Source organism: Diospyros lotus, unplaced genomic scaffold (genome assembly GCF_014633365.1).
Source record: "Diospyros lotus cultivar Yz01 unplaced genomic scaffold, ASM1463336v1 superscaf2, whole genome shotgun sequence".
Classification (NCBI taxonomy): Eukaryota; Viridiplantae; Streptophyta; class Magnoliopsida; order Ericales; family Ebenaceae; genus Diospyros; species Diospyros lotus.
In genome coordinates, this window is record NW_026267105.1 from 798211 (window position 1) to 823281 (window position 25071).

The 25071-nt window shown below is 35.8% G+C and overlaps 1 protein-coding gene and 2 long non-coding RNA genes across 3 annotated transcripts in view; 2 read left to right on the forward strand and 1 right to left on the reverse strand.

Annotated features, from left to right (window-relative positions):
• The window catches only part of LOC127793307 (uncharacterized), a 63293-nt gene that overhangs the window by 18044 nt on the left and 20178 nt on the right, over positions 1-25071 (forward strand). The gene's annotated exons all lie outside the window — the stretch shown is intronic.
• Positions 1555-13933, forward strand: LOC127793308 (uncharacterized). Its single transcript, XR_008021299.1, has 3 exons — positions 1555-2580; positions 6602-6629; positions 13825-13933. It is a non-coding gene; the product is annotated as an uncharacterized LOC127793308 (long non-coding RNA).
• LOC127793309 (uncharacterized) lies at positions 13419-25017 on the reverse strand. Its single transcript, XR_008021300.1, has 3 exons — positions 24932-25017; positions 20565-20607; positions 13419-13605 (listed from the first exon to the last, which is right to left on the reverse strand). It is a non-coding gene; the product is annotated as an uncharacterized LOC127793309 (long non-coding RNA).

A 25071-nucleotide genomic window follows, 5' to 3' on the forward strand; every position in this document is an offset into this window, starting at 1 on the left:
TTTCTTTTTTCTTTCTTAGATTTTACCTCTTATTTCTTTGAAACTATTGGAACAGCTCTGAAGTCCAATGCCAGTGGTTGCTGTGTGTTGTTCCTGTTCCACTTTCTCCCACATTTGTTGATGAGTAATAGGAAAAAAAACAAGGTATGTACTCTCAATTCCTTACACTTTTTGGGACTACTTTATTTATCTAGTTTCATTGTCTGTTCAATATTTTTTCTGGTTTCTTCTTACTGGCAACTTAAGTATTTTGTCAATTCCTTAAAATATTTGTGACTACTTTATTTATCTACTTTCATTGTTTGATACATTAATCAAATTAATAAGGATTTAAATGTAATGAAGATTTAAACATGTTTTTAGATGAGATGTTCGAGTAAAAAAAGTAAGATATAAAAACCTCTAATGACACTTTTAAATCACTAAGGGTCTCCTTATAAATAATCCAACTACAACGAATCGGAATATAACTTATGCAATAATAAATTATAAAATAAAATTAATTATGCTTCTAAACAAAATATAGGCGAAACACAAAAGCAAAATATGTAAAGAAAATAGTCCTACCAGAAGAAGCCAAGTTCACTTTAGCAAAAGGTAATTTTGATATAAATTCTAACTCTTATCTTTCTTTTGTATGGTAAAAAGTTAAATTTTATTGTGTATAGAAGGTTCTTTTTTTTATGTTGTCCAAACACATCATTTTAAATGACATTTTAATTCAGATTATCAGTGCCTAACAAATCTGATTAGATATTAGAAAAATACTAATTTAAAAATTTATTTGACGTTAGAAAATATAATAATTTATTTATAAGTTTTTAAAATATAATAATTAATTTGATTCACGAGTTAAAATATAGTGGCTAACTTAGTATTGTTATCAAACATCATTTTTGTAATAGCTAAATGTGACCGATCTTTAAAAATGCAATAGCTGATGTTAATATTTTTTAAAATGCAACGAGTAATTTAATCCTTTACCTTAATTATTTTTATAAATTAAGTATAAGAAAAATAATAGTATCCAAAACAAAAAAAATTATATACCCTCCCTTTTTATAAAAGAAAAGAAAAGATCCACCATATCCAAACATAGCTTAGGCATCCAAGGATACCATGTGAATAATGAATTTTCAAGCTCTTTTATAATGCTTTTACTACTTATTATTGAAATTTAAGGAGGAAAAAGCATAGCTAATATCAAAATTAAGTGGGAGTGGCAGGATGGTAATATGGGGGAAGATTTGATAAATGTGGGTGGCAGAATGGTAATATGGGGGAATGCATTTGATTTTTTATAATCATTTTCTTTAGGGTTTTAAAGAGAGCGAGAGAGAGAGGAGAACTGAAATGTCGAGAGAAGGGTTCGAGCAGCGGTCGTTGCAGACGCATCGGTGGATCTTGCGGTCTTAGAGTGCTGGTAATCTTGTGGAATCGATATTTGGTAGTGAGGAGGTGCCCTTGTATCTTGTAGCGATTGCTCCCATTTTCTGAGTTGCCAATGAAATTGAAAAAGGCAACCCAGGGTCGCTTATCTCTGTAAGTTCTTCTTTCTCATAATTATTCACGGTCTTTTCTATTTTTGCTCAATGTTTACTGCCTTTAAATTGCCACTTTTTTATAGTTTTGGACAAGCTTTTGCAAGTGATTTTTCTTGCTTGTCTAACCAAAAGTTCAGTTAATTTTCACTTTCGGGAGGATTAGATTACTCTGAGAAAGTGATCGAAAATGTAACTAAACTTTGGTTGTGTGGCTGAGTGTATGCACTTTTCATCGTCTGACTATTGATGCGTGGTGATTTAGATGGTGGATTGAATTGGAGGGCGAAATTTGAGGACTAGTTGCTATTTCTGAGAATGAATTCTGATGTCTTTTGCTTTCGAACCATTTATGTATGTTCTTGCTGATTGATAGTTTCTTTCAAATTTAAACTCCTTATATCAATTTCATATTTTCGGTATTTGAAATGCCATTAGGGAAGTCTGGAATAATGCGTGACATTTTTACATACTGCATATATCATTAATTTGCATTTTTGTGCACGTATGTAAGTTTTTTATGCATATGGAGCTAGGAAAATGCTACTAGTATTGCAAGGAAGCCTAGTAATGCAAATAACAGACTTGCAGAATTAGAAAATTCCACTTCTAAGTAGGGGACTGTTATTGAAGTTTTTTACACAGCTTGCTAAAAAAAAGAAGAACAATAGGGCATTCGAGAGGCCCCAACTCTCTAACAACCTTCTACAAAATTCCACACCTCTCTCACTCTCTTTCTCTTATTTATACCCCATCCTACTTAGCATAGCTGCCTCTGGCAGCAGATGCTGGTTTGTTACAACAAACCAGCTATTTCCCCTACTATCCTCCACCCATTTTACCTCCTTGCCCCTGTCCCTTGGGCTGCCTTTGGTAGGTCCAATGGACCGGGGGCCTATCAGGGACCCACCCATCTAAAAGAATAAGCTATTAGGTGGGGAAAAGTTTCTTATTTTTTTTCTTAGCATGTTCTCTCGTCTATTATCCTACTTTCATTCATGGTAGGCTACACATGTACAAGTTTTTTATATTCTTGTAGGTGATTTAAGTTTTAAACCAAGGATCTAGGTTTTGATGTCTTGTTGAGTTGAGAGAGGAGTTGCTTATAATTTATTACTGAATAGAAATGTAAAGCATTAATTGAATCTTTTTTAGTATCCTAGATCATTCGCAATGTTTAGAAACTCAGTCCTACCGTTGCTTAACTTTGTTTATTGCCCTATAGAAACTTGATTGATCTGTTGGGAACCTGCAATTTAGCTAAGATGGGAATCTCTTAGGGCATTGAAAATAGTTGCTATCAGCATCCGGTCCATTGTACCTCTCGAGAGCTTTTATATTAATGGTTAAAATTGGCCTGATTTAAGCAGTGAATCTGCCTAAGGGCTTGTCCTTTGCTTTAGGATTGTGGAAAAGTTGTGGTTGTAATTTTGTATTAGAATGGCTAAAAGTGTGACTCATAGATTTTGGAGGACTGATATATATCAGATAATGTCTTCTGTTTTGTCACATAGGGCTCATTCGACCAGTGAATTAGAATACCAAAAATTTTGATTTTCTTTTACTGTTGTAATTCCTTTATTAGTTTAATTTTCGTTCTCCTATTGCTGTAATTTCTGTATTAGTAGTAGCCAAGTAAGGTAGTAAGATTCCCCACGTGGAGGGGCTAGAATAAGACAAAAGGTTGGTTATAACTGAATGGGGAATGGATTTGCTATGATAGCACATACACCTTAATAGATATATATATTCTCCTAAGCTATGCTTGGGAATTATCATTGAATTGAATATCAAAAACTTCTCTTCCTTTTCTTACTCGCTCTCTTTCTCTTTCTCCTTCTTCCTTCCCATTCTCCTTCTTCCTTGCTCTGTCCTATTTGGTTCTTACCGAAAACATAGGATCCATCCTGGATCAGGAGTGTACCAAATTCACGGTAGAGGCGTGACATGTTGTAGGATGTCAATTTACTTTTTTGCTTAGTTGGATGAACTTACATTGAATGAAGTGATGAAGAAACTTTTCAAAAACTATAGAAAATGTGTCATGCGATGAACTTGACCCTAGGGGGAATTTTCAATTTCTTTGTTTCTTTTACTGCTTAATTTCATTTATGCTTAGAGTTTGTTAGTGTAGGGAATCCACGTGTATGTGGATATAGCTGGCAGCAGATGGTTACAACTGCCACGCTGTAATAATCAGCCTTGGCAGATTGTATAAATCGTTTCCTAAACGATTCCTTGAGGATCAATGAAGAATTTCTGAAGATTTCATCCTCTCTATCGTTGTCACTTTTCTCTCTCAACTCTCTCTTTCTCTCTCTCTCACTCTTTGTTCAGTGCTCTTTTCCTTTGGGAACGCCTTCCCATTCACATCGAATAGGAAGGGAGACAATTATCAGGCTTAGGCTGTGACAAAATGGTGCAAGTACTTGGATCAGAAAAGTAATCTTTGTTCAGGATATTTGTCATGATGGATGGTTATTATAATGATACTTTCTCCACTTGCCATTTGTAATACCCCGAGGGCCCAGAGAAGGGTAGTATATATCGAGGATAAGTAAGGAAGGAAACAATACCAACTGGATACTTTTTGGACTGAATGTAGGCAAAAAACTCCCAGGTTAAGCGTGCTTGAGCTGAGAAAGCTCAAGGATGGGTTACCCCCTAGGCAGTTCATGTAGGCCCATCAGGGTAAGTTGTTATGGTCCTTCCTATCGCTCGATGCGGGATATTACAGGTGGTATCAGAGCCGACCCTCGAGCCTCTTAGCGCGGTGGTGGAGCAAATCTCAGCGAGGACGCTGAGTCCCTAAGGGGGGTGCGTGTAGGCACCTTAGGCGAATCCCACATCGGCCATGCAAATGGGGGAGATCTGGGACCGGTTGTAAGGTCACATGACGAGGATGTCATGTGCTCAAGGAGGGGAGAATGTAATACCCCGAGAGCCCAGAGAAGGGTAGTACATATCGAGGATAAGTAAGGAAGGAAACAACACCAGTTGGATACCTTTTGAGCTGAATGTAAGTAAAGAACTCTTAGGTTAAGCGTGATTGAGTTGGGAAAGCTCAAGGATGGGTGACCTCCTGGGAAGTTCATGTAGGCCTATCAGGATAAGTTGTTCTGGTCCTTCCTATCGCTCGATGCGGGATGTTACAGGGAATCGATTCCAGCCCCTCCACGTGCGCATGCACGCTATCAACCAGTTGAGTCACATGCCTACTTGTGTAGGCATCTTAGGCGAATCCCACATCGGCCATGTAAAGGGGGGAGATCTGGGACCGGTTGTAAGGTCGCATGACGAGGATGTCATGTGCTCAAGGGGGGGAGAATGTAATGCCCTGAGAGCCTAGAGAATGGTAGTATATATCGAGGATAAGTAAAGAAGGAAACAACACTAGGTGGAAACCTTTTGGGCTGAATGTAGGCAAAGAACTCCCGGGTTAAGCATGCTTGAGCTAGAAAGCTCAAGGATGGGTGACCCCCTGGGAAGTTCATGTAAGCCCATCAGGGTAAGTTGCTCTAGTCCTTCCTATCGCTCGATGTGGGATATTATACCATTTAAGCTCATTGTGAGCTGATGTACTGACCATTGCATCCATATAAAACCCCTAAAAAATATTGAAAATGTATGGGATTTCATATAGAAAGCTTTTCAGACACCTGATATGAAATTGCAGCAACCAAAGTTACCTATATCTTTTTGTTAACAAATTGTAGGTTACCAACCATACAGCAGGAAATACAACAACAGATATGGTGTGAAGAAGCAAAATAATAGTTTCCAAAAAAAAAAAAAAAAAAAAATTATATACCCTCTCTTTTGTAACTGAGAAGAAAAGATCCGCCATATCCAAACATAACTTAGGCATCCAAGGATACCATGTAAATAATGATTTTTCATGCTATTTCATAATGCTTTTAGTACTTATTATTGAAATTTAAGGAGGAAAAAGCAAAGCAAATATTGAAATTAAGTGGGAGTGGCAAGATGGTAATGTGGGAGAAGATTTGATAAATGAGGGTGGCAGAATGGTAATATGTGTGGATGCATTTGATCTTTTGTAGCTGTTTTCTTTAGGGTTTTTAAGAGGAGAGAGAGAGAGAGAGAGAGAGAGAGAGAGAGGAGAACAGAAATGTCGGGAGGAGGGTTCGATTAGCTGCCGTTGCAGACACAACAGTGGATCATGCAGTCTCAGACTGCTGGCGATCTTGAGGAATCAATATTTGATAGTGAGATGGTGCCTTCGTCTGTTGTAGAGATTACTCCCATTCTCTAAGTTGCCAACGAAGTAGAAAAAGTGTACGCAGGGTCGCTTATCTTTGTAAGTTCTTCTCTCTGATTATTATTCAAGGTCTTTTCTTCCTTTCCTGAATGTTTACGACCTTTTAATTGCCACATTTTGGTTTTGGACAAGCATTCATTAGCATTCACAAGTGATTTTCTTGCCTGTCTAACCAAAAGTTTAGTTAATTTTAACTTTTGGGGGGATTAGATTACTTTGAGAAATTGATTGAAAATGCAACTAAACTTTGGTTGTGCGGCTGAGTTTATGCACTTATCATTGATAGGCTGCTAATGCGTGGTGATTTAGATGGTGGATTCAATTAGAGGGCGAATTTTCAGGACTAATTTCTATTTCTGAGAATGAATTTTGATATCTTTTGCTTTTGAACCATTTAAGTATGTTCTTGCTGATTTATAGTTTCTTTCAAATTTAAACTCCTTACATAAATTTCATATTTCCGGTATCTGAAATGCTATTGAGGAAGTCTGGAATACTACGTGACATTTTTACATATTGCATATATCATTCATTTGCATTTTTTGTGCATGTATGTATGTATGTAAGTTTTTTATGCATATGGGGCAAGGAAAATATAAATAACAGACTTGAGGAATCAGAAAATTCCACTTCTGAGTAAGGGACCCAACAATCTAAAAGATTAAGCTATTAGGTGGACAAAATTTTCTTATTTGTTTTCTTGGCATGTTCTCTTGGATATTATCTTGCTTTCATTCATGGTAGGTTGCATGTGTACAAGGTTTTTATATTCATGTAGGTGCTTAAGTTTTAAACTAAGGATCTAGGTTTTGATGTCATGTTGAGTTTAGAGAAGGAGTTGCTTATAATTTATTTTTGAACAGAAATGCAACGCCCTAATTGAATCTATAGTAGTATCCCAGATCATTCACAATGTTCAAAAACTCAATCCTACCATTACTTAACCTGGTTTATTGCGCTATAGAAACATGATTGATCTGTTGGGAACCTTCAATTTAGCTAAGATGGGAAACTCATTGAGCATTGAAAATAGTTGCTATCAGCATTCGGTCCAGTGTACCTTCTGAGAGCCTCTATATTAGTGGTTAAAATTTGCCTTATTTAAGTAGTGAATCTACCCAAGGGCTTGTCCTTTGCTTTAGGAATGTGCAAAAGTTTTTTGGTTGAAATTTTGTATTAGAATGGCTAAAAGTTTGACTCTTTGAATTTGGAGGACTGATATGTATTAGATAATGTCTTCTGTTTTTGCACGTCAGCTGACTTTTTTGCTTAGCTGAATGAAGGTGCATTGAATGAAATGATGATTAAACTTTTCAAAAACCACAGAAAATGGTGCAAGTACTTGGATCGGAAAAGTAATCTTTGGTGCGGCTTTTTCTCATGATAGATGGCTATTATAATGATACTTTCTCCACCTATCATTTATGCTCATTGTGAGCTGATGTAATCACTATTGCATCCATATATAACCTTAAAAGATATTAAAAATATATAGCACCTGATATAAAATTGCCTTAGCCTAAGTTACTTTTATCTTTTTGTTGAACAACTGTTGGTTGCCAACTATACAACAACGGAAATTACTATACATGGGCTTATTTCTTCTTATATGGGGTGATGAAGCAGAATAATAGTATCCCCCCCCCCCCCAAAAAAAAAGGTTATATACCCTCCTTTTTATAACAGAGAAGAAAACATCCACCATATCCAAACATAGCTTAGGCATAGAAGGATACCTTGTGAACAATGTTTTTTCAAGCACTTTTGTAATGCTTTTACTACTTATTATTGAAAGTTTAAGTGGAAAAAGCAAAGATAATATTGAAATTAAGTGGGTGTGGCAGGATGGTAATATGAGGACGATTTGATAAATGAGGGTGGCAGAATGTTAATATGGGGGAATGCATTTGATTTTTTAAAGCTGTTTTCTTTAGGGTTTTGAGAGAGAGAGAGGGAGAGGAGAACATAAATGTCGGGATGAGGGTTCGATTAGTCGTCGTTGCAGACGCAGCGGCGGATCATGTGGTCTCATACTTCTGGCATTCTGGGGGAATCAAAACTCGATAGTGAGGTGGTGCCCTTGTCTTTTGTAGTGATTGCTCCCATTCTCCGAGTTTCCAATTAAGTGGAAAAAGCCTACCCCAGGGTCGTTTATCTCTATAAGTTCTTTGAACCCCGTGCCAATCGTCCGTCCAGTCCTTCAATTCTGAACAAGAATAGAATTAGACAAAAAAGTTATAGAGCAATTAAGATTACGAGTAAGTTGACTGATAGAGAACAAATTAAAGGAACATTGTGGTAAGTAGAAAACAGATGACAAATTAAAGGAACAAATTAAGGAACATTGTGCCAGTACCTGTGACTGAGGCTTGAGAGCCATCAACCAATGTAACAGGAGGTAGAGACTGCAGAGATTGAATATGAGATAGTAGAGAACGATTACTAGACATGTGATTAGTGGCACCAGAGTCGAAATTCCATGGGCCAATACAAGATGAGGACTTAGTAAAGCAGGCAGTAGGGTTACTGGTGTCAGCAAGGGACGTGACAGGTTAAGCAGCCTGTGGTGCTGCCGGGAACTGAAGGCATACTTCCCTTGGAGATAGTCACTAGTGAGAAATCACTAGGTGTGATAGATGCTTGACCCTCTGTAATACCAACAACCATGTTAGTAGTACTGGCTGCCTGAGGTGGACGACCATGTAGGCGATAGCAGGTCTCTCTAGTGCAACCAAGACAATTACAATAGGAGCACTGGAGCTGAGGACGGCCACCACCCCGACGATCGTAACGATGACCACGATCAGTCGGGGTCGTAACAATGGCAGAGTGATCTCCAGGTAGGAACAGGCCACGATCAACAGTAACAGAAGAGGCTCTAAGTAGCCTGGCAAATACCTCTGTCAAAGGAGGGAGATAAGCACTGTCGAGAATCTATGTCTTAACGGATTCGAGCTTCGGTCGAATTCCATGAAGACAGAGGACAGTAAACATGTGATTACGCTGTTGCTGTTGTTTCTTGATATCTGTATCAAAAGGCATCAACTCGTTAAAATCGGTAATAAAAGCTGGGAGCTTACCCAAATACGTGGTCATATCCAAATCAGCTTGTCGTAGATGGAACAAAGCACCAATCACATCATAAATACGAGTGATGTCACTCGTATACAACTCATGAACCTGAGTTCATAGGGAACTACACTCCCGAAGAGGTCAAAATATCGGCATCAAGTTGGCTCAATAGTCTGCTACAGTAAACTCAGTAACTGTGCATCCACCTTCTGCCAAAGAGGTTAATCTCCATCAGGAACAGTTGAAATAGTCTTTGATAAATGATCCTCAAGGCTATGTCTAAGAAACCAAATTTCAACTGCAGATGACCAAGTGGAATAATTCTGTCCACTCAACTTCTCCGTGGTAATAACTGGTGTGCCCGAAAAATGGGGAATGGTTATAGGTGTGGACATGGTGGAACGGCTTGTGGATGAAAAGTGCTAGAGATAAAGACATGATGCGGAAAGAACAATAGATCTGGAGTAGGTAGGGTCGCACGATTCAAGAGAAGGAGGAACAGATTTGGAATATATTTAGAACAACGGTGGTTGGATCTAGGCGGGAGTAGCCTAATTTGAAGATCGACGGTCAGATCTAGGGTTGATCAGGAAGAGGATGGTCGGATCTGGATCGGCGAGGCGACGATGATCAGAGATCAGAGAAATCGTCGCGAGAGTTGGGGGCGGTCGGCCTGAAGAAGAAGAGGCCGCAAGATCTGGGCGCGATCTGGGTCGTGCGATGACGGATCTGGGCGACGACATGATTTGGGTGGCGCGAGATCTGGCCACGCGATCTCAGAGACGATCGTCCCATCGGTGGAGGTGACAGCAGTGTCGGTCGGTGGCGGCAGCTGGGTTTAGGGTTTGGTTAGGATTTGTGGCTCTGATACCATGTTATGTGAATAAAATAATCTATGTATTTCTCCAAGTGTACATTACAAGAGTATATATACACATACAAGCATTTAGAGTTAATTACACTAATATCTCATACTTATTTTATTTATCAATATATATCATATAATGTCTTTTGTTTGAGGATGTTAGTTTACTTTTTTGCTTAGTTGGATGAACGTGCATCGAATGAAGTGATGGAGAAACTTTTCAAAAACTACAGAAAATGTTGCAATTACTTGGATCGAAAAAGTAATCTTTGGTGAGGTTTTTCTCATGATGGATGGTTATTATAATGATACTTTCTCTCCCTGCCATTTAAGCTCAAGCTCATTATGAGCTGATGTAATCACCATTGCATCCATATAAAACCCCTAAAAGATATTGAAAATATATAACACTTGATATGAAACTGCAACAACCTAAGTTACTATTATCTTTTTGTTTACAAACTGTAGGTTGCCAACCATATACCAGGAAGTACAACGACAGAAATTACTATAGATGGGTCTATTTCTTCTTATATGGGGCTACGAAGCAAAATAATAGCATCCAAAAAAACAAAAAACAAAAAAAATTATATACCCTCCCTTTTAATAACAATGAAAAAAAGATCCACATATCCAAACATAGCTTAGGCATTCAAGGGTACCATGTGAATAATGATTTTTCATGCTCTTTTGTTATGCTTTTACTACTTATTATTGAAAGTTTAGGAGAAAAAAACAAAGGTTATATAGAAATTAAGTGGGAGTGACAGGATGGTAATATGGGGGATGATTTGATAAATGATGCTGGCAGAATGGTGATATGTGGGAATGCATTTGATTTTTTAGAATTGTTTTCTTTAGGGTTTTTAGAGAGAGAGAGAAAGAGAGGGATAAAGACAGAGACAGAGACAGAGAGAGGAGAACAAAAAAGTCGAGTGGAGGGTTCGATCAGCCACCGTCACAGACGCAACGACAAATCTTGAGGTCTCAGACTGTTGCCAAGCTGGAGAATCAATACTCGATAGTGAGGTGGTGACCTCGTCTTTTCTAGAGATTGCTCCCATTCTCTGAATTGCCAATGAAGTTGAAAAAGCCAACCCAGGGTCGCGCTTATCTCCGTAAGTTCTTCTTTCTCATTATTATTTATGATGTTTTCTTCTTTTGCTAAATGTTTACGACTTTCTAATTGCCACGTTTTGCTAGTTTTGGACAAGCGTTCATTAGCATTTGCAAGTGATTTTCTTGTTTGTCTAACCAAAAGTTTAGTTAATTTTTGCTTTGGGGAGGAATATATTACTCTGAGAAAGTTATCGAAAGTGTGACTGAACTTTGGCTGTGTGGCTCAGTGTATGTACTTTACATTGTCTAGCTGCTGATGTGTGGTGGGTTAGATGATGGATTGAATTGGAGGCCAAATTTTCAGGACTAATTGCTATTTATGAGAATGAATTATGATGCCTTTTGCTTTTGAACCATTTAAGTTTGTTATTGCTGATTGATAGTCTCCTTCAAATTTAAACTCAGGTTAATTTCATATTTTTGGTATTGGAAATGCTATTATGGAAATCTGGAATCATGCGTGACATTTTTACATATTGCATATATCATTGATTTGCATTTCTGTGCATGTATGCATGTAAGTCTTTTATGCACATTGAGCAAGGAAAATGCTACTAATATTGCAAGGAAACCCAATAATATAAATAACAGACTTGAGGAATCAGAAAATTCCACTTCTGAGTAGGGGACCCTCCCATCTAAAAGATTAAGCTATTAGGTGGGCAAAATTTTCTTATTCGTTTTCGTAGCATGCTTTCTCGGCTATTATCTTGCTTTCATTCATGGGAGGCTACACGTATAAGTTTTTTATATTCATGTAGGTACTTATGGTTTAAACTAACAATTTAGGTTTTGATGTCATGTTTAGTTTAGAGAGGAGTTGTTTATAATTTATTTCTGAACAAAAATACTACGCACTAATTGAATTTTTGGTAGTATCTTAGATCATTCACATTGTTCAGAAACTCAGTCCTACCATTACTTAACCTTGTTTATTGTCCTACAAAAACATGATTGATTTGTTGGGAACTTGAAATTTAGCTAAGATGGGAAATCGTTTGCGCTTTGAAAATAGTTGCTATCTGCTTCCGGCCTATTGTACCTCCTTAGAGCCCGTATGTTAATGGTTAAACTTGGCCTGAGGGATTGTCCTTTGTTTTAGGAATCTGGAAAAGTTTTTTAGCCATTCTAAGAGTAAAACTTTTAGCCATTCTAATATAGTGAATTTGCGTAAGGGCTTGTCTTTTGCTTTGGGAATCTGGAATTTTTTTTTGGTTGAAATTCTGTATTAGAATGGCTAAAAGTTTGACTCTTCAAATTTGGAGGATTGATATATATCATATAATGTCTTTTGTTTGAGAATGTCAGCTTACTTTTTTGCTTAGTTGGATGAACGTGTGTTGAATGAAGTGATGAAGAAACTTTTCAAGAACTATAGGAAATGGTGCGTTTACTTGGATCGTAAAAGTAATCTTTGAGGCTTTTTCTCATGATGGAAGGTTATTATAATGATACTTTCTCCACTTACCATTTAAGCTAATTATGAGCTGATGTAATCACCATTGCTTCCATATAAAACCCCTAAAAGATATTGAAAATATATAACACTTGATATGAAATTGTAGCAGCCTAAGTTACCATTATCTTTTTGTTAACAAACTACAGGTTGCCTACCATACAGCTAGCATCCAAAAATATATATATATATATACCCTCCCTTTTTATAAAAGAGAAGAAAAGATCCACCATATCCAAACATAGCTTAGGCATACAAGGATACCATGTGAACAATGATTTTTGAAGCTCTTGTGTTATTGTTTTACTACTTATTAGTGAAAGCTTAGGAGGAAAAAGAAAAGATTATATAGAAATTAAGTGGGAGTAGCAGGATAGTGATATGCCAGACGATTTGATAAATGATGGTGGTAGAATAGTAATATTGGGGAATGAATTTGATTTTTTATAACCGTTGTCTTTAAGGTTTTTAGAGAGAGGGGGGGGGGGGGGAGCGGTGAACAAAAATGTTGAGTTGAGGGTTCGATCAGCAGCTATCGCAGACGCAGTGACGGATCATGCGATCTCAGACTGCTGGCATTCTAGGGGAATTAATACTCGATAGTAAGGTGGTGCCCTTGTCTTTTGTGGTGATTGCTCCCGTTCCCCGAGTTGCCAATTATGTTGAAAAAGCCTACCCCAGGGTTGCTTATCTCTGCAAGTTCTTCTTTCTCATTAATATTTATGGTGTTTGCTTCTTTTGCTAAATGTTTACGGCCTTTTAATTGGTACATTTTGCTTGTTTTGGACATGCATTAATTCGTATTTGCAAGTGATTTTGTTGCTTGTGTAACCAAAAGTTAAGTTAATTTTCACTTTTCGGAGGAATATATTACTCTAAGAAAGTGATCGAAAATGTAACTGAACTTTGGTTGTGGGACAGAGTGTTTGCACTTTTCATTATTTGGCTGCTGATGCGTGGTGATTTAGATGGTGGATTGAATTGGAGGCCGAATTTTCACGATTAATTGCTATTTTTGAGAATGAATTTTGATGTCTTTTGTTTTTGAACCATTTAAATTTGTTTTTGCTATTGATAGTTTCCTTCAAATCTAAACACCTTGCGTAAATTTCATATTTCCAGTATCCAGAATGCTATTTGGGAAGTCTGGAATCATGCGTGACATTTTTACATATTGCATATATCATTTATTTGCATTTCTGTGCATGTATCTATGTAAGTCTTTTATGCATATGGAGCAGGGAAAATGCTACTAGTATTGCAAGGAAACCTAATAATATAAATAACAGACTTTAGGAATCAGAAAATTCCACTTCTAAGTAGGGGACCCTCCCATCTAAAAGATTAAACTATTAGGTGGGCAAAATTTTCTTATTTGTTTGTTTAGCATGCTCTCTTGGCTATTATCTTGTTTTCATTCATGGTAGGCTACACGTGTACAAGTTTTTTATATTCATGTAGGTGCTAATGTTTTAAACTAAGGATCTAGGTTTTGATGTGATGTTGAGTTGAGAGAGGAGTTGGTTATAATTTATTTCTGAACAGAAATGCAATGCACTAATTGAATGTGTAGTAGTATCCTAGATCATTCACAATGTCGAAAAACTTAGTCATACCATATCATGACCCTAAGGATTTCCCAAGGATAAATTAGTAAATTCAATAGTTGGAGTTTACATTTCTAGATCATTCACAACTTCGAAAAACTCAGTCATACCATATCATGACCCTAAGGATTTCCCAAGGATAGATTAGTAAATTCAATAGTCGGAGTTTACATTTCTTTTTGTATTTTCTATTATAAGGCTTTGTCTTTAGTTAATAGGCAGTTGAGCTTTTTGTTACTTTGCACATGGGTTCAAGTGGGAGATTGTTAGGCTATATATATAAACTAGAGCTGAGGATGGGGGATTTTTATTCTTGAATTGATTGAATGAAATTCTCATTTCTCTCTCTGGAATTCTCTCTAATCTCCCTCTCGTTTCTTTGCTACTCTCCCTCATTTTTCTCTAAATCCTTCCCCATTTCTGACCAATCTTCCCCTAAATTCTCTCTGTTCTTGGACTTAGCTCTATCAGATCTTTTTGGCTGCCAATTCAAACCACATGTCATACCATTGCTTAATCTGGTTTATTGCCCTATAGAAATATGGTTGATCTGTTGGGAACCTTCAATTTAGCTAAGATTGGAAACCCTTTGGGCTTTGAAAGTAGTTGCTATCAGCTTCTGGTCTATTGTATCTCCTGAGAGCCCATATATTAATGGTTAAGATTGGCCCTGAGGGCTTGTCATTTGCCTTAGGAATCTGGAAACGTTTTTTAGCCATTCTAAGAGTAAAACTTTTAGCCATTCTAATATAGTGAATCTGCATAAGGGCATGTCCTTTGTTTTAGGAATCTGGAAAAGTTTTTTTGTTGAAATTTTGTATTAGAATGGCTAAAAGTTTGACTCTTAGAATTTGGAGAACTGATATATATAGAATAATAACTTCTGTTTGAGGGTGTCAGCCTACTTTTTTACTTAGGTGGATGAACGTGCATTGAATGAAGTAATGAAGAAACTTTTCAAAAACTACAGAAAATTGTGCATTTACTTGGATCGAAAAAGTAAGATTGCGTTCTCTTTACTGTTTTCAAGTCATTTTTAGTTTTCAGTTTTCTAAAATAATGAAAACGCGTTCTTTTTGCAGTTTTTAAAATGCATTTTTGAAAACAAAAAAAAATTTGTAATGAAAACTCAAAACAGCAAAAAGTTGTTTTGAGTGTTTTCATCCAAAACAAACTCTAAACTCAAAACACATTTATTTATTTATTTATTCATATTTTATTATTGTAATGGGAAAAAATATTACAAAATTCATTAACTTTAATATATTTATTTTTAATAATATATTAATATTAAATATTTATAATTTACTTAATAATCAAATTTATTAAATAAAATATCATTATAAAAATATTTTCAAAATTTCAAAGAGAACGCGTTTTCTAATTTTTTGTTTTGAAAAATAGTTTTTCAAAATGACAAAGAGAACACGTTTTCAATTTTCTAAAAACAGACTACCAAACTAGAAAATTGAAAATGAATTCAAAACTCAAAACTGAAAATTGAAAAACAAAGAGAACGCAGCCTAATATTTGGTGAGCCTTTTTCTCATGATGGATGGTTATTATAATGGTACTTTCTCCACCTGCCACTTAAGCTTTTTGGAAGCTGATGTAATAATCATTGCATCCATATAAAAGCCCTAAAAGATTTTGAAAATATATAACACCTGATACGAAATTAGAGCAACCTAAGTTACTGTTATCTTTTTGTTGACAAATTGTAGGTTGCCAACCATACAACAAGAAGCACGACGGAAATTACTATACGTGGGTCCATTTTTTCTTATATGGGATGAAGAAGCAAAATAATAGCATCCAGAGAAAAAAAAATAAAAAAAAATATATACCCTGCCTTTTTATATCAGAGAAGGAAAGAGCCACCATATCTGAACATAGCTTAGGCATCTAAGGGTACCATGTGAATAATGATTTTTGAAGCTCTTTTGTTATGCTTTTACTACTTATTATTGAAAGTTTAGGAGGAAAAAGCAAATCTTATATAGAAATTAAGTGGGAGTGGTAGGATGGTGAAATGCAGGACAATTTAATAAATGATGGTGGTAGATTGGTAATAGAGGGGAATGCATTTGATTTTTTACTGCTGTTTTCTTTAGGGTTTTTAGAGAGGGAGAGAGAGAGGAGAACAGAGATGTCGGGAGGAGGGTTCGATCAGCCGTCGTTGCAGACGCGACGATGGATAATGCGATCTCAGATTGCTGGCACTTTGGGGGAATTAATGCTCGATAGTGAGGTGGTGCCCTTGTCTTTTATAGTGATTGCTCCCATTCTCGGAGTTGCCAATTAAGTCGAAAAAGCCTACCCAAGGGTCGCTTATGACCGTAAGTTCTTATTTCTCATTATTATTCATGGTTTATTCTTCATTTGCTGAATGCTGACGGCGTTTTAATTGCCACATTTTTCTAGTTTTTGACAAGCATTCATTAGCATTTGCAAGTGATTTTCTTGCTTGTTTAACCAAAAGTTTAGTTAATTTTCACTTTCGGGAGGAATATATTACTATGAGAAAGTGATCAAAAGTATGACTAAACTTTGGTTGTGCGGCTGAGTGTATGCACTTTTCATTGTCTGGTTGCTGTCACTGCTGATGCATGGTGATTTAGATGGTGGATAGAATTGGCGGCCGAATTTTCAGGACTAATTGCTATTTTTGAGAATGAATTCAGATGTCTTTTGCTTTTGAACGATTTAAGTTTGTTCTTGCTGTTTAATTGTCTCCTTCAAATTTAAACTCACGTTAATTTCATATTTCTGATATTAGAAATGCTATTAGGGAAGTCTACAATCATGCGTGACATTTTACATATTGCATATATCATTGATTTGCATTTGTGTGCATATATGTATGTAAGTCTTTTATGCATATTGAGTAAGGAAAATGCTACTAGTATTGCAAGGAAATCGAATAATATAAATAACAGACTTGAGGAATCAGAAAATTCTACTTCTGAGTAGGGACCCTCTCATCTAAAAGATTAAGTTATTAGGTGGGAAAAATTTTCTTATTTGTTTTCTTAGCATGCTTTCTCGGCTATTATCCTGCTTTCATTCTTGGGAGGCTACACGTGTACAAATTTTTTATATTCATGTAGGTGCTTGAGTTTTAAACTAAGGATTTAGGTTTTGATGTGATGTTGAGTTTAGAGAGGAGTTGTTTATAATTTATTTCTGAACAGAAATGCTACGCGCTAATTGAATCTTTAGAAGTATCCTATATCATGATTGATCTGTTAGGAACCTGCAATTTTGCTAAGATGGGAAACCCTTTAGTCTTTGAAAATAGTTGCTATTAGTTTTCAGGCCTATTGTACGTCATGAGAGCCCGTATATTAATCATTAAAATTTGCCCGAGGGCTTGTCCTTTGCTTTAGGAATCTAGAATAGCTTTTTAGCCATTTGAAGCGTAAAACTTTTAGCCATTCTAATATTGTCAACCTTCCTAAGTGCTTGCCCTTTGCTTTAGGAATCTGGAAAAGTTTTTTGGTTGAAAAGTTTGACTCTTAGAATTTGGAGAATGTCAATCTGCCTAAAGGGCTATCAAATAATGTTTTCTGTTTGAGGATGTCAGCTTACTTTTTTGCTTAGTTAGATGAATATTCGTTGAATGAAGTGATGAAGAAACTTTTCAAAAACTACAGAAAATGGTGCATTTACTTGGATCGAAGAAGCAATCTTTGGTAAGACTTTTTCTCATGATGGAAGGTTATTATAATGATACTTTCTCAACCTGTCGTTTAAGCTAATTATGAGATGATGTAATCACCAATGCGTCCCAATAGAACCCCTTAAAGATTTTGAAAATAAATAACACCTTATATGAAATTGCAGTAGCCTAAGTTACCTTTATCTTTCTTCTGACAAACTGCAGGTTGCCTACTACACAGTAGGAAGTACAATGACGAAAATGAAAATTACTATCCTTGGGTCTATTTCTTCTTATATTGGATGAAGAAGCAAAATAATAGCATAAAAAAAAAAACAAAAATGTTATATACCCTCCCTTTTTTTATAATAGAGAAGAAAAATTCCACCATATCCAAACATAGCTTAGGCATACAAGGGTACCATGTGAATAGTGATTTTTCAAGCTTTTTGTACTAATTATTGAAAGTTTATGAGGAAAAAACAAAGATTATATAGAAATTAAGTGGCCAGTGATTTGCGGGACGATTTGATAAATGATGGTGGGGGAATGGTAATATAGGGGAATGCATTTGATTTTTTATAGTGTTTTTCTTTATGGTTTTGAGAGAGAGAGAGAGAGAGAGAGAGAATACTCGATAGTGAGGTGGTGCCCTTGTCTTTTGTAGTGATTGCTCCCATTCTCCGAGTTGCCAAAGTTGAAAAGCCTACCCGAGGGTCGCTTATTTCTATATGTTGTTCTTTCTCATTAATATTTATTGTCTTTTCTTCTTTTGTTGAATGTTTACGGCCTTTTAATTGGTACATTTTGCTTGTTTTGGACATGCATTAATTAGCATTTGCAAGTGATTTTGTTGATTGTCTAACCAAAAGTTTAGTTAATTTTTACTTTCGGGAGGAATATATTACTCTGTTAAAGTGATCGAAAATGTAACTGAACTTTGGTTGTGCGGCAGAGTGTATGCACTTTTCATTATTTGCCTGCTGATGCGTGATGGTTTAGATGGTGGATTGAATTGGAGGCCGAATTTTCACGATTAATTGCTATTTTTGCGAGTGAATTCTGATGTCTTTTGCTTTTGAACCATTTAAATCTGTTTTTGCTGATTGATAGTTTCCTTCAAATTTAAACTCCTTGTGTAAATTTCATACTTCTAGTATCCGAAATGCTATTTGGGAAGTCTGGAATCTTGCGTGACATTTTTACATAATGCATATATCATTTATTTACATTTCTATGCATGTATCTATGTAAGTCTCTTATGCATATGGAGCGAGGAAAATGCTACTAGTATTGTAAGGAAACCCAATAATATAAATAACAGACTTGAGGGTTCAAAAAATTCTACTTCTGAGTAGGGACCCTGCCATCTAAAAGATTAAGCTATTAGGTTGGCAAAATTTTCTTATTTGTTTTCTTAGCATGCTCTCTTGGGTGTTATCCTACTTTCATTCATGGTAGGCTACACGTGTACAAATTTTTTATATTCATGTAGGTGCTTAAGTTTTAAACTAAGGATCTAGGTTTTGGTGTGATGTTGAGTTGAGAGAGGAGTTGGTTATAATTTATTTTTGAACAGAAATGCAATGCACTAATTGAATGTGTAGTAGTATCCTAGATCATTCACAATGTTCAGAAACTCAATTCTACTATTGCTTAACCTGGTTTATTGCCTTATAGAAACATGATTAATCTGGTGGGAACCTTCAATTTAGCTAAATGGGAAAGTCTTTGGGATTTGAAAATAGTTGTTATCTGCTTCCGGTCTATTGTACCTCTTGAGAGCCCATATGTTAATGGTTAAAATAGTTGTTATCTGCGTCTATTTCTTCTTATATAGGATGAAGAAGCACAATAATAGCATCCAAAAAAAAAAAAAATGGTTATATATCCTCTCTTTTTATAAAAGAGAAGAAAAGATCCACCATATCCAGACATAGCTTAGGCATACAAGGATACCATGTGAATAATGATTTTTGAATTTCTTGTGTTATTGTTTTATTACTTATTATTGAAAGTTTAGGAGGAAAAAGAAAAGATTATATAGAAATTAAGTGGGAGTGGCAAGATAGTGATATGTGGGATGATTTGATAAATGATGGTGGTAGAATAGTAATATTGGGGAATGCGTTTGATTTTTTATAATTGTTTTCTTTAGGGTTTTTAGAGAGAGAGAGAGGGGGGAGGAGAGAGAGAGGGAGAGGTGAACAGAAATTTCGAGTTGAGGGTTCAATCAGTAACTGTCGTAGACGCAGCGATGGATCATGTGATCTCAGATTGCTGGCATTCTAGGGGAATCAATACTCGATAGTAAGGTGGTGCCCTTGTCTTTTGTGGTAATTGCTCCCATTCTCCGAGTTGCCAATTATGTTGAAAAAGCCTACCCCAAGGTCGCTTATCTCTGTAAGTTCTTCTTTCTCATTAATATTTACGGTGTTTGCTTCTTTTGCTGAATGTTTACGGCCTTTTAATTGGTACATTTTGCTTGTTTTATACATGCATTAATTCGCATTTGCAAGTGATTTTGTTGCTTGTGTAACCAAAAGTTAAGTTAATTTTCACTTTTCGGAGGAATATATTACTCTGAGAAAGTGATCGAAAATGTAAATGAACTTTAGTTGTGGGGCAGAGTGTTTGCACTTTTCATTGTTTGGCTTATGGTGCGTGGTGATTTAGATGGTTGATTGAATTGGAAGCCAAATTTTCATGACTAATTGCTATTTCTGAGAATGAATTCTGATGTCTTTTGATTTTGAACTATTTAAGTCTGTTTTTGCTGATTGATAATTTCCTTGAAATTTAAACTCCTTACGTAAATTTAATATTTTTGGTGTACGAAATGCTATTAAGGAAGTCCGGAATAATGCTTTACGTAAATTGACTTGCATTTCTATGCATGTATCTATGTAAGTCTGTTGTGCATATGGGGCAAGGAAATTGCTATTAGTATTGCAAGGAAACCCAATAATATAAATAACAGACTTGAGGAATCAGAAAATTCCACCTCTAAGTAGGGGACCCTCCCATCTAAAAGATTAAGCTATTAGGTGGGCAAAATTTTCTTATTTGTTTGTTTGGCATGCTCTCTTTGCTATTATCCTGTTTTCATTCATGGTAGGCTATACGTGTACAAGTTTTTTATATTCATGTAGGTGCTAATGTTTTAAACTAAGGTTCTAGATTTTGATGTGATGTTGAGTTGAGAGAGGAGTTGATTATAATTTATTTTTGAACAGAAATGCATTGCACTAATTGAATCTGTAGTAAGATCCTAGATCATTCACAATGTCTAGAAACTCAGTCCTACCATATCATGACCCTAAGGATTTCCCAAAGATAGATTAGTAGATACAATAGTCAAATTTACATTTCCTTTTGTATTTTCTGTTATAGGGCTTTGTCTTTAGCTAATAGGCAGTTGAGCTTTTTGTTACTTTGCACATGGGTTCAAGTGGGAGGTTGTTAGGCTATATATATAAGCTACATCCGGATTTTTATTCTTGAATTGATTGAATGAAATTCTCATTTCTCTCTCTAGAATTCTCTCCAATCTCCCTCTTGTTTCTCTCTACTACTATCCCTCATTTCTCTCTAAATGCTTCCCCATTTTTGATCAATCTTCCCCTAAATTCCCTTTGTTCTTGGACTTAGCTCTATTGAATCTTTCTAGCTGCCAATTCAAACCCTAGGTAAACACTAGGTAGATGTCATACCATTTCTTAACCTGGTTTATTGCCCTATAGAAACATGGTTGGTCTGTTGGGAACCTTAAATTTAGCTAAGATGGGAAACTCTTTGGGCTTTGAAAGTAGTTGCTATCAGCTTCCGGTCTATTGTATCTCCTGAGAGCCTATATATTAATGGTTAAAGTTAGCCTGAGGGCTTGTCCTTTACTTTAGGAATCTGAAAAAGTTTTTTAGCCATTCTAAGAGTAAAACCTTTAGCCATTCTAATATAGTGAATTTGCACAAGGGTTTGTCCTTTGCTTTAGGAATCTGAAAAAGTTTTTTTGTTGAAATTTTGTGTTAGAATGGCTAAAAGTTTGACTCTTAGAATTTGGAGAACTGATATATATCAGATAATAGCTTCTGTTTGAGGGTGTCAGCTTACTTTTTTTCTTTGGTGGATGAACGTGCATTGAATGAAGTGATGAAGAAACTTTTCAAAAACTACAGAAAATGGTGCAATTACTTGGATCGAAAAAGTAATATTTGGTGAGCCTTTTTCTCATGATGGATGGTTATTATAATGATACTTTCTCCACCTGCCACTAAAGCTCATTGGGAGCTGATGTAATAATCATTGCATCCATATAAAAGCCCTAAAAGATATTGAAGATATATAACACCTGATATGAAATTACAACAACCTAAGTTACCGTTATCTTTGTTGACAAACTGTAGGTTGCCAACCATACAAGAAGAAGCACAGCGACGAAAATTGCTATACGTGGGATAATGTGGATAATGCGGTCTTAGATTGCTAGCATTCTGGGGAATTAATGCTCGATAGTGAGGTGATGCCCTTGTCTTTTGTAGTGATTGCTCCCATTCTCCGAGTTGCCAATTAAGTTCGAAAAAGCCTACCCAAGGGTCGCTTAAGTTTGTAAGTTCTTTCTCATTATTATTCACTGTTTATTCTTCATTTGCTTAATGCTTACAGCGTTGTAAGTGCCACATTTTTCTAGTTTTGGACAAGCATTCATTAGCATTTGCAAGTGATTTTCTTGCTTGTCTAACCAAAAGTTTAGTTCATTTTCACTTTCGGGAGGAATATGTTACTATGAGAAGGAGATCAAAAGTGTGACTGAAGTTTGGTTGTGCGGCTGAGTGTATGCACTTTTCATTGTCTGGCTGCTGATGCATGGTGATTTAGATGGTGTATTGAATTGGAGGCCAAATTTTTTAGAATGAATTCAGATGTCTTTTGCTTTTGAACCATTTAAGTTTGTTCTTGCTGATTGATTGTCTCCTTCAAATTTAAACTCACGTTAATATCATATTTCCGATATTAGAAATGCTATTAAGCAAGTCTGGAATCATGCGTGACATTTTTACATATTGCCTATATCATTGATTTGCATTCTTGTGCATATATGTATGTATGTCTTTTATGCATATTGAGCAAGGAAAATGCTACTAGTATTGCAAGGAAACCCAATAATATAAATAACAGACTTGAGGAATCACAAAATTCTGCTTCTGAGTAGGCACCCTCTCATCTAAAAGATTAAGCTATTTGGTGGGCAAATTTTTCTTATTTGTTTTCTTAGCATGCTTTCTCGGCTATTATCCTGCTTTCATTCTTGGGAGGCTACACGTTTACAAATTTTTTATATTCATGTAGGTGCTTAAGTTTTAAACTATGGATTTAGGTTTTGATGTGATGTTGAGTTTAGAGAGGAGTTGTTTATAATTTATTTCTGAACAGAAATGCTACGCGCTAATTGAATCTTTAGTAGTATCCTATATCATGATTGATCTGTTAGGAACCTGCAATTTTGCTAAGATGGGAAGCTCTTTGGGCTTTGAAAATAGTTGCTATCAGCTTCTGGCCTATTGTACCTCCTAAGAGCTCGTATATTAATCGTTAAAATTGGATGAGGGCTTATCCTTTGCTTTAGGAATCTGGAATAGTTTTTTAGCCATTCTAAGCGTAAAACTTTTAGCCATTCTAATATAGTCAATTTGCCTAAGTGCTTGTCCTTTGTTTTAGGAATCTGGAAAAGTTTTTTAGTTGAAAAGTTTGACTCTTAGAATTTGGAGAATGCCAATTTGGCTAAGGGCTATTAGATAATGTCTTCTGTTTGAGGATGTCAGCTTACTTTTTTGCTTAGTTGGATGAATGTTCGTTGAATGAAGTGTTGAAGAAACTTTTCAAAAACTATAGAAAATGGTGCATTTACTTGGATCGGAGAAGCAATCTTTGGTAAGACTTTTTCTCATGATGGAAGGTTATTATAATGATACTTTCTCCACTTGCCATTTAAGCTAATTGTGAGCTGAGATAATCACCATTGCGTCCCTATAGAACCCCTAAAAGATTTTGAAAACAAATAACACCTAATATGAAATTGCAGCAGCTTAAGTTACCTTTATCTTTTTGTTGACAAATTGCAGGTTGCCAACTATACAACAGGAAGTACAATGACAGAAATTACTTTACATGGGTCTATTTCTTCTTATACGGGATGAAGAAGCAAAATAATAGCATAAAAAAAAAAACCAAAAAGTAATATTCCCTCCCTTTTTTATATAACAGAGAAGTAAAGATCCACCATATCCAAACATAGCTTGGGCATACAAGGATTTTTCAAGCTCTTTTGTTATGCTTTTACTACTTATTATTGAAAGTTTTGGATGAAAAAGCAAAGATTATATAGAAATTAAGTGGGAGTTGTAGGATGGTGATATGCGGGACGATTTGATAAATGATGGTGGGGGAATGGTAATATGGGGGAATGCATTTGATTTTTTATAGCTGTTTTCTTTAGGGTTTTGAGAGAGAGAGAGAGAGCAGAATAGAAATGTTGGGAGGAGGGTTCTATAAGCTGTCGTCGCAGACCCAGCGGCGAATCATGTAGTCTTAAACTGTTGGCATTCTGGGGGAATGAATTCTCAATGGTAAGGTGGTGCCCTTGTCTTTTGTAGTGATTGCTCCCATCCTCCGAGTTGCCAAAGTTGTAAAGCCTACCCGAGGGGCGCTTATCTCTGTATGTTATTCTTTCTCATTAATATTTATTGTCTTTTCTTCTTTTACTGAATGTTTATGACCTTTTAATTGGTACATTTTGCTTGTTTTGGACATGCATTAATTAGCATTTGCAAGTGATTTTGTTGCTTGTCTAACCAAAAGTTTAGTTAATTTTTACTTTTGGGAGGAATATATTACTCTTTGAAAGTGATCGAAAATTTAACTGAACTTTTGTTGTGGCAGAGTGTATGCACTTTTCATTGTTTGGCTGTTGATGTGTGGTGATTTAGATGGGGGATTGAATTGGAGGCCGAATTTTGACGATTAATTGCTATTTTTGAGAATGAATTTTGATGTCTTTTTTTTTTAACCATTTAAGTCTATTTTTGCTGATTGATAGTTTCTTTCAAATTTACACTCCTTGCGTTAATTTCATATTTCCAGTATTCGAAATGCTATTTGGGAAGTCTGGAATCATGCGTGACTTTTTTACATATTGCATGTATCATTGATTTGCATTTCTGTGTATGTATCTATGTAAGTCTCTTATGCATATGGAGCAAGGAAAATGCTACTAGTATTGCAAGGAAACCCAATAATATAAATAACAGATTTGAGGAATCAGAAAATTCTACTTCTGAGTAGGGGACCCTCCCATCTAAAAGATTAAGCTATTAGGTAGGCAAAATTTTCTTATTTGTTTTCTTAGCATGCTCTCTTGCTATTATCCTACTCACTCATGGTAGGCTACTAGTGTACAACTTTTTTATATTCA